We start from the raw sequence: 9,268 nt of genomic DNA, 5'->3' as shown, positions 1-9,268 counted from the left end.
TGTGGCTTCTCATTGCTCTTACTGTAACGAAAAATTTCTTTCACTTCGTCTATAAATATGAAAGCCCTCAGAACCTTGCCTCATCCTTGCCCTTGGAGATACTCCGACCCCTCTGTCTCTGGGTTTTTCCAGATTCTATGGCCTCTGCTTGGATTATGTTTTCTTTCCTTCTTCCCAAATTAATACTTGCCCCACCTTCTAATTTTATCTCAAGGGTCACTTCTCAGGGAAAACATGATTTTCATAACTAGGTCCAAGTCTTCACCTTCCCCATTCTGCCCATTCACCTTATGGATTCTCCAAGCTTCAAGTTCCTTTACCATGTTTACAGCTTCACTTGGTAACTACATGCACAGGATTTCTGGATAGAGGTCTCTCCCTGGCCCTAAAGCAGTTAATTAGTGGGCACATCTCTATTTCACTCTCCTTATGCCATCTTAAATTCCAGCTGTCTTACAGCAAAGTTTATCTTCCTGCTCTATAATGTAGTTTTCCTTAAATTTTTATTCACTTTAAAAATGTCAGCACTCTCTTCATTGCCAGGGCTTGGGTTGTTAGAACTACTCATTGTTGTCTTTCATCCAAGACTTATGCTTACTTGGTCAACCTTGATAGTTGAACACTAAAAATATCTTCTTAATTTCTTCTTTTCATTCCCACTGCCACCCCCAAGTTCAAGGCCTCATCCTTTCTAATTTACCCTACTGCAGCACTGCTCAACATAATTTGGGCAACACACATTGGAATCATTTAGATTCATGCGTAGAGCTCATTACAATGATATCTGCACCTTATCCCAGTTCAATAGAATCTGAGTCCCTGAGCTAAAGCTTTAGGATCTGAAATTTTAAGAAGTTCCCACATCATTCCTCTGCACGCAGAAGTTTGAGAATCATTAAACTGAAATAACTCTGTAAGCATTATCCAATCCCAATCCTTTCCTCCTTCAGTTGAACATAGGTGTTCCTTCTACATTAATATCCTAAGGAATTATCCCAGTAGCAAAATATTCAAACTAAAACAAATAAATTCTGAAACTACATTGTACGGTTGTAGAACTAAGGATCCATTTAAAGTTTAGAAAAGATGTTTTACTTCCTCTATGTTGTTCCAACTTATTTTTGTACATATCTTCCATTCTTTTCTAGACACAAACCGCAAGACATATTTCTGGAGATTTTTCTCTGTATCAGGTTAACACTTTTACACCATTTTACAAATCAGCTTGCTTTTTTCCCCACTGAAAATATGCTCTCTCCAACATATGCCTCAAATTACAAACTTCTCTTCTCACCTCAAATGAAATCTTGTAATTACTCTTTGGTGATCTCTTGAAGGGTGACAGCCAAGACTTTTATTAGGTATCTAAAATATAAATGACAACTTTTCCAAGATTTTCCAACTTAGTTTCATCATACTTTTCAAAATATCATAGAAACTCTCAAAGTGACTCTCATCTCTCCTTTTAACTCATGTGTCCTATGGTTCCCATTTCTAAAGAGATGTGTCTTAATATATTTTGGTACTTGGTACAACTGCTGCTGCCATCTAATCCATGTGGCACCTTTGATGTTGGGAAAATTCAAATGTCTTGGAGAACTCAATGCAAATGTTGTATCCATAGAACCTAAATGTGTCTATTCAATGAGTTGACAATAATGCCCTCCTCCGGAGAGTTTTCCTATTGGAGATAAGCACTTCCTTTTTGTCTCTTCCAAATGACCACCTTCTCCTCTCCTCTCACTGCATTTTGAACATTTATTGCTTTCAGTTTGGTTCAGATTTCAATTGATTAATGAGTAATACCCCATCCCAAATTACAAATGACCAAAAAAATGAGAAGTCAGATTAATGTAGATTAACAACCATTACTGATTAAAACCTGGATTCAAAGATGGAGTTTAGGTACATGGCCAAATGGGCCTGTGTAGGCACTCACTTGAATTAGAATGACTAACTCAACTGAATAACCTCAAGTCCTTCCAACAGGATAGGGTCCTTATTTGGTGGCAGAAGAGCAGACAAGAATGTACCTGCTGGACAAAGTATTTCTTCCTCAGTCCTGATGTTCTGTTCTATTTGGGTGAGCTCCTCACAAAATACTGCAATTGATCTGTACCGCTCATTCACTTCTTTCACCTAGTTAGAAATTTTGGAAAGAAAAGACTCCTCAAGATGCTATCTCCTCATCCCACACTCTCCTTCTCATTTTTTCTTTATAATCTGGGTGTCTAGTCTCCCAGAAAGAACATGAATCCTATCCACTTCCTCATGGCACAAGTATAAGGGGCAAACTTCCTTTGGGAAGCACTCTGTGGTCCAGTTTGTCCAGTGTTATGCTAGGCAAGTTATTCTCCAGTACTTTAGCAGGAATAGAGTCAATATCACTGAAAAATGCTTGTGAAAATATATCATTTCTCAGTTAAAAAACAAAAACCAAAACCAAACCAAACCAAAAAAAAAAACCCACAAAAACCTCCATTTGCTGTTTCAGTCAGAATAAAGGCCAAAGTACATATACTGGTCTCAAGTCCTTTGCAGGATGGGTCCCTAACACCTATCTATTCTAATCCCCTTCTCCTGCTTACCCTAATTCTCTTCCCAGCCAGTCATTCTAGCCTTCTTGTTTGTCTTCAAACATATAAGACATTTACTTGACCTGTTCTCCACCTAGGATTCTCTTCCTCTAGATAACTCCCTCAAGCCTTATCTTTGCTGAAGCCTCGACTTCACAGGAAGGACTACCCTGAAACCCCCTATTACCCCAGCCCCACCTCCTGTACCCCCCAAAATTTACTTCGTGTTTTACTCTTTACATTTTTTACATTATCATTTCCAAATACACTCTTCACTTCACTTATTTATTTTATTATTCATTAAATCTTTCTCCCAACTGAAAGTTACACTTTCAGGGTGGCAGTTTATGTATCTTTTGTTCATGACATATCCTAAGCACACAGAATAGTCCCCTGGGAAGTAGTAGACACTCATTCTACATAGGGGAAAGTAAGCCTGGGATAGAGGCAGAGCTCATGATCCTAGTACCCATAAAGATGATATCCCAGGGAGTATAGGGCAAATAAATGGCAGTTATTTCTAAATTATGTTTTCCCATTTGTATTAGCTGAGTACTTTGCTGCTAAATATGTTTATAACCTCAACCAATATACACTGTACTTACCTTTTCTAAAAATTACACCCAAATGTTTTCAACATTGCCATAGTACTACAAGTCATTTAATATAGAATAGTTTTGGTGTATGTGAAATTTCTGATATATTTTCTATAATTAAATCTATATATTTTTACACCACAGAGAATAATTTAAGCTTATAAACTCTCACTCCCCGCTATTATGTGTTTGACAGAAATTTGTTGTTACTATTTCTATTATTGTTGGAAAGTACAAGTATGGGTGAAGGGTTTTTGCAGATGATAATCAAACCTGAGAGCTGTTGATATTTTGAGGATGGGTCTGTGTATCCATTCAAATTTCTTGTAGTCTACTTACCTGTGCCAGCTGGAGGTGCTTACTGAAATTTGAGGGGTTGAATGTCAGAGAGAGTACCATTCTACTGCTTGTCTCAATGCTGAGGATATAGGTTCTCTACTTACAGTGATTCAGTTGTTCATTTCATGTTTTCATGGGTGACAGGCAGCTGTTACAACATCAGTCATTTCAGATTTTGATTCACATCTACAGTGATATGTTTTTGAATTCAACAATCCTTCCTAATTCCTACCCATCCCTGGTTTCTGCAGATATAGAAGCTCCTATGTTGCTCCAGCTGGTAGGTGGTATTATAGTTCAGCAGTTGTTCCTTAAGGACAAGCCTAGACTGTGCTTCTCTAGCTATTTCCAGGATTTTTCAATTACCTAATTACTTGTAACAAAAAAAAAAAAAAGTGTTATGTTTAAAATAGCTGGAGAAATTTCTGCTTCCTTCCTCCAATCTGGGATTTATCACATACTGTAAGAATTCTCAAATCATACCTCCTACCGTATTATGCATATATTGTGCCCTTGGCCCAAATGCAAGTTTCTCCTGCATTATAACTAAATCATTTCATTGGCATCCTTATAAAAATTTTGATCATTCTTTTTTTTTTCTTTTAAGTTTTGATCATTCTGAACAATAGTGGGTGCATAGTAAGCATTTACTTATTTTAATAAATGCATTCCCATATTCTTACTATAATTGTATTTAAACAATAAATACTTATTTTTTACCATCTATGTTCTAGATACTATTCCATGTATAGAAGTAATGAAATAGACTTGATTTCTCTTCTTTTTAAAAATTATTGTTATTTTACAATCTATTTCAAACAATACTGTTTCAGTTGCCTTAAATTTTCTATAAGAACTTTATAACAAAGCAAATGCACCTGTAACATCTGTCCTTTTTACTACTGGGGGGGCGGCAAAATGGCCAATAAAATGTAAAATTCAGCATATGCAATTATATAATCTAAAAAAATTTCATGATAACTTATTGCAAATTGCACTTGACAGTTCACCACAACAATAGAAAAGTGGCCCCTTGTTGGTTCACATAGTCCTTGAAAACCAAACTGAAGTCACCAGTTTTTATCTGGATAAAAAGTTTGCAGCTCTGCCTCAGCAGTAACTTTACCTTCTGGGTGAGTCAATCTAGGACACTGCTTTGTCATGCTCTTAGTGGGCTTTCATCCTCAGGCAGGTAGTCAGGCAGTTCTGTGTTCTGTTCTACTTCCACAGGCCTGTCTGGGAATGGGACCAGCATCTCTTCCCCACTTTCACTTTTCACAACTTGCTGACCCTTCATAACCTGGGTTGATGCTATTGCTGATGCAAAGCCACTGCTTTCAAATCTGAATGGATCCACACCACACAACTTTGAACAGCCATTTGAAAAGTAAAGCTAATAGAACCTTTAATTTTTTTCTTCGAATTTTTATTTAAATTCTAGTTAGTTAACATATAGTGTAATATTGGTTTCATGAGCAGAATTTAGTGATTCATCACTTACATTTAACACCCACTGCTCAATACAGCAAGTGCTCTCCTTAATACCCATCACCCATTGAGCCCATCCCCTGCCCACCTCCCCTCCAGCAACTCCTGTTTGTTCTCCATTGTTGAGAGTCTCTTATGGTTTGCTTCTCTCCTTTTTTTCCCTTCCCCTATGTTCATTTGTTTTGCTTCTTAAATTCCGCATGAGTGAAATCATATGGTATTATCTTTCTCTGACTGACGTATTTTGCTTATCTAATATCCTCTAGTTCCATCCACATTGTTTAAAATGGCAAGAATTCATTCTTTTTGACAGTGGAGTAGTATTCCATCATATATACACATATATGTGTATCTTCTTTATCTATTCATTATTCGATGGATATTTGGGCTCCCTCCATAGTTTGGCTATTATTGATAATGTTGCTATAAACCCTGGGGTGCAGGCTGGGCTTGAGAAAAACGTAGAAGAAACCAGAGAGAACCTTACTACAGTGATAAAAGACCTCAACAACACAGAGATAAACACAGAGGTAAACACCTTTATTTTATACCAAATCCTCTTCACAGAGATTTCTCTGAGACATATCATCAGTACCATCTATGTGCAAAACCACTGTTTTGGGATGTTTGTATGTAGTTCCCAGACATCTCTGAGTATTCTTTCTATGTGGACTCATTTCATTGAAACTATCACCATCTACCATATTGGAAGACTGAAGAATGCCATAAATTTCAGAAGCTAGCAGTTTTGTTTCTCTTAGAGTTGTACTCTTCTCTACAACATTTGCAAGCTTAACATTATCCCCAGTTCTCTTTTCATCTTTGTTAGCACAGCATTCTGCCAAGTACTGATGAATGAGCAAACCCGAGTGGATGGCAGGGTGGTTGAAAGAGTCCAGAAATAAAATAAGGCCAGGCAGACATCCCTGATCCTAAACAACGGTTCGTCTATTTAATGGATCTGCTGCTAGATCCCATAGCTAGTTAACTACTGAGAGATCATCAGGTTCTTCATTCATGGTGGAGGAGGAAGAATTCATCTATGACATACACAAGCAAAATCTTCTTAAATTTGTGCCAGAGATTTAGGAGTCCAGAGCCTGCCACACCATCATGGCCACAGCAAGGAATAAGGTAGAGGGACCCAGGAGACACAGAGCGCATCCCTCCATTTGAAACTGTGGCCTCAGCAATGGCAAATGACCAGGCTAACTCTAGGAGCCAAAGAGCAAGGGCACTGGCAGGGAAAGGCTATATAGAGTCTCCCCCATGATGCTGCAGCATCTTTCAGTTCTTGACTTCTTTCTTATGGGTAATATAGATTAGTGGAAGTTTTCGAGTAGTAAGTTATAGCATAAAAATATCTTTATTTGTTCCTGTTGATACATAGTTGCCTTAATTTTACTCTGTAACAATATATTTTTGAGCATTTTTGCTTTAGTAGCTATCATTTCTTTCTCTAAGTCATTTTCATTATGTTCTTTTTAAAATGGTGATGATGTTGGTAAGTTCCAATATCTTATTGTCTAACAGTTTTATCAATCCCAAAATATGAAAGATCATATGTAAATATATAAATATATAACTGGTTTTCCTCTCTAAGTATCCACATATTCATAACTAAATAAGCATCAATGTGTTTTCATATTAGAATCAAATTCAGAGTGGTAATTAATTACTGTTTCATATATTAAATGTTCCATTATATATTATATTCCATTTTATTAAATAGAATAATTATTATATATATTAAAGAATTCCATTGAAAATAGGAGAATTTAATCTAAAGATGTAGTCAAAAATGGTTTGTCTGATCCCCAGCATTCTGCCACTGTATTTCTTCTTTACATATATATATATGTAAAGAGAGAGAGAGATTGAGAGAGAGAAATCAAAGTTGGAAGAATTTTAATGCCTTCATTATGAATCTTCATTATGACACTAAAATAATCTTCCTTGTGGTTTGCAGACAACTGAATATATCCCGTATGGCTTAATGACTTACTATTTTGAAGGGACTGAGGGAATGAACAGAACACTTCTAATACCATTAAATTTAGGATTATTCTTATAGATGTTGTCTTCATGGTCATGATACCTTGAAACCATGATCTTCAAACTTTGCTATCATAAAGATACCAAATTTTTATCTCCTGAACCAGATTCTCTCCTTCATCTGTCATTGAGAGAATCAAAACAATCACTTTTTTTTCTGACCCATGTTGTCAAACATTAATTTTCATACCTACATTACTGCAGAAGATCTTTTCAAGAAAACTCCAATATGATGAGCTTGGTGATTCTAACTTCAAAACTGACTTGAAGGTTTGTTGTTGGTTGGTTTCATTTATATATATGCATGTACATACATACACACACACACATAGATATTTAGATTAGATAATAGATGATAGATAGACAGATGATAGAGTTATCCCAGATACCTTAATGTAAATATGGCCTTTCATATTCTTTCCTTTGTTGACACCACCAAAGTTTCACTAAAATAAATAAATTTTACTTTTCTTGCATGATTTCAAATATTTCTGCTGGTTTCCAGAGCAGTGGGAAGAAGCTCCAATTTTTTCAAACATATCTGAGTGTTAGCAAGACCACCAATGATTTCAGAGATTAAGGAAGGATTAGTTCTTTTAAATTGACACCAACTGTTTCTACTGTTACTATTAATGTCACCACCACTACACCTTTAAATTACAACTGTTTTTTTACACACTCTGCCTCAATCCTTTGGGGAATCATCACTTTCAGCAATTTGTCGTGTTTTTTTTTTTTTTTTTCTTCATTCCAGCTCTGATACTTTACAGACTAGTGCAAATTTCTGCAATTTCTACTTCTTCCTCCAAGTCTTTCTTCCTCACCCCTGCCTGGCTCCTTTTTTTAATCCTTTAATTCCTCTTCAAAGACCCAGCGTTTGCTCTGATAAATTTAGAAAGACTCCTGCCCTTAAGGAACTCATCATCTACCAGGGAAAACCCAGTGATAAACAAGCAAACATAATATATGTTGCCCATTGATGTCATCCAAAGGGGAAGTTGTCACCTATCCATGAAACCTGATTGTTTCCAGGGGCAAGAGTGTGACAACTTGTTTTCTCTGGGCTCTCTGCCTTGATGTAATGCCTGACATTTTCCGCATTCTGGGAAATGGAAGAAGTATACAAATATTGTCCAGATTACAGATAATGGAAAAACCTAAGAGGGCCATATCTGAGAAAATTGAATCTGAGTCAGGGGCTGAGTAAACCACAACAGAGAATTACCTAATAATTGTTCAAACTAAAAGTTAATAGTAGTAGAGTGCTAATCATACACCAAGCAAAGGTCTGTTCTAAGCTTTATATCTGTGTTAATGACATTATTAATGAAAATTATTTACATATGAGGGAATTGAGGCCCTAAGAAGAGAAAAACTTGCCTAAGGTTATATAGCTAGTAAGTGGCAGAGATGTGACCTGAACCCAGGATGTCTGGCTACTGAGACAATGCTCTTAAATCCCACAGTATATGATTTCTTCACACAATCTAGAAAAATTTCTGGGATTCTGTAAAATCTAATTGTGTCCATACTCATATACATAACACACATATGTTCACACACATATAATATATATACACACATACATGTAATATTCATACAGCATTTAACAGTTCACAAAGTATTCTTACATGTACAGTCTCACTCACAGCCACTACTCTTGATGTTAAATAATATCACTATACGTTAAGAAAAAAATCCTAAGACTTCTGAATGTGAAGATAGTTGTTCAAATTTACATGGTTTATAAGATTTGCCTCTAAGTCTTCCAATTGCATGGCTGGATGTTCCCCATCACTATATTAATATTCCTTTGAAAACCTGATATAAAATCCAAATCAGAAGATATAGTTAGATACACTGAGACTGATATATTTTATGGATGGTTTTTATGTGTTATGATTGAAGAAACTTGTCAGTTTTTCTCAATTTCATCTAAGCAGTGGATATAGCTTATGGTAACTTACCTTAATTGAAACCAATTAGATTTTCAAAGATCTTGTGGTTGAAATTATTACCACACTGTGATCCACAAATTGTAAAACCAAGTTCACTTGTATCTATCAGAGTGTAGAATTTGAAGGCTTATAATACATAAAGACTTGATTGATCCAGTTTCTTCCCAAAGAATTCATACTGAAGAGAATTTGATTTTCCCTTTTTATAAAATGTTTCTATTTAAAGATACATTAGTAAGCAGTATTTCTGAACTAT

The 9,268-nt window shown here is 35.9% G+C and overlaps 1 pseudogene; it reads right to left on the bottom strand.

Moving 5' to 3' along the window:
• Positions 1-4,654: 4,654 nt before the first annotated feature.
• LOC113924160 lies at positions 4,655-5,923 on the bottom strand (annotated as a pseudogene).
• Between the last annotated feature and the right edge of the window lie 3,345 nt (positions 5,924-9,268).

This window comes from Zalophus californianus, chromosome 2, assembly GCF_009762305.2.
Source record: "Zalophus californianus isolate mZalCal1 chromosome 2, mZalCal1.pri.v2, whole genome shotgun sequence".
NCBI classification, from domain to species: Eukaryota; Metazoa; Chordata; class Mammalia; order Carnivora; family Otariidae; genus Zalophus; species Zalophus californianus.
The sequence above is the reverse complement of the archived record's forward strand: the minus strand, read 5'-3'. Positions and strand labels throughout refer to the sequence as shown.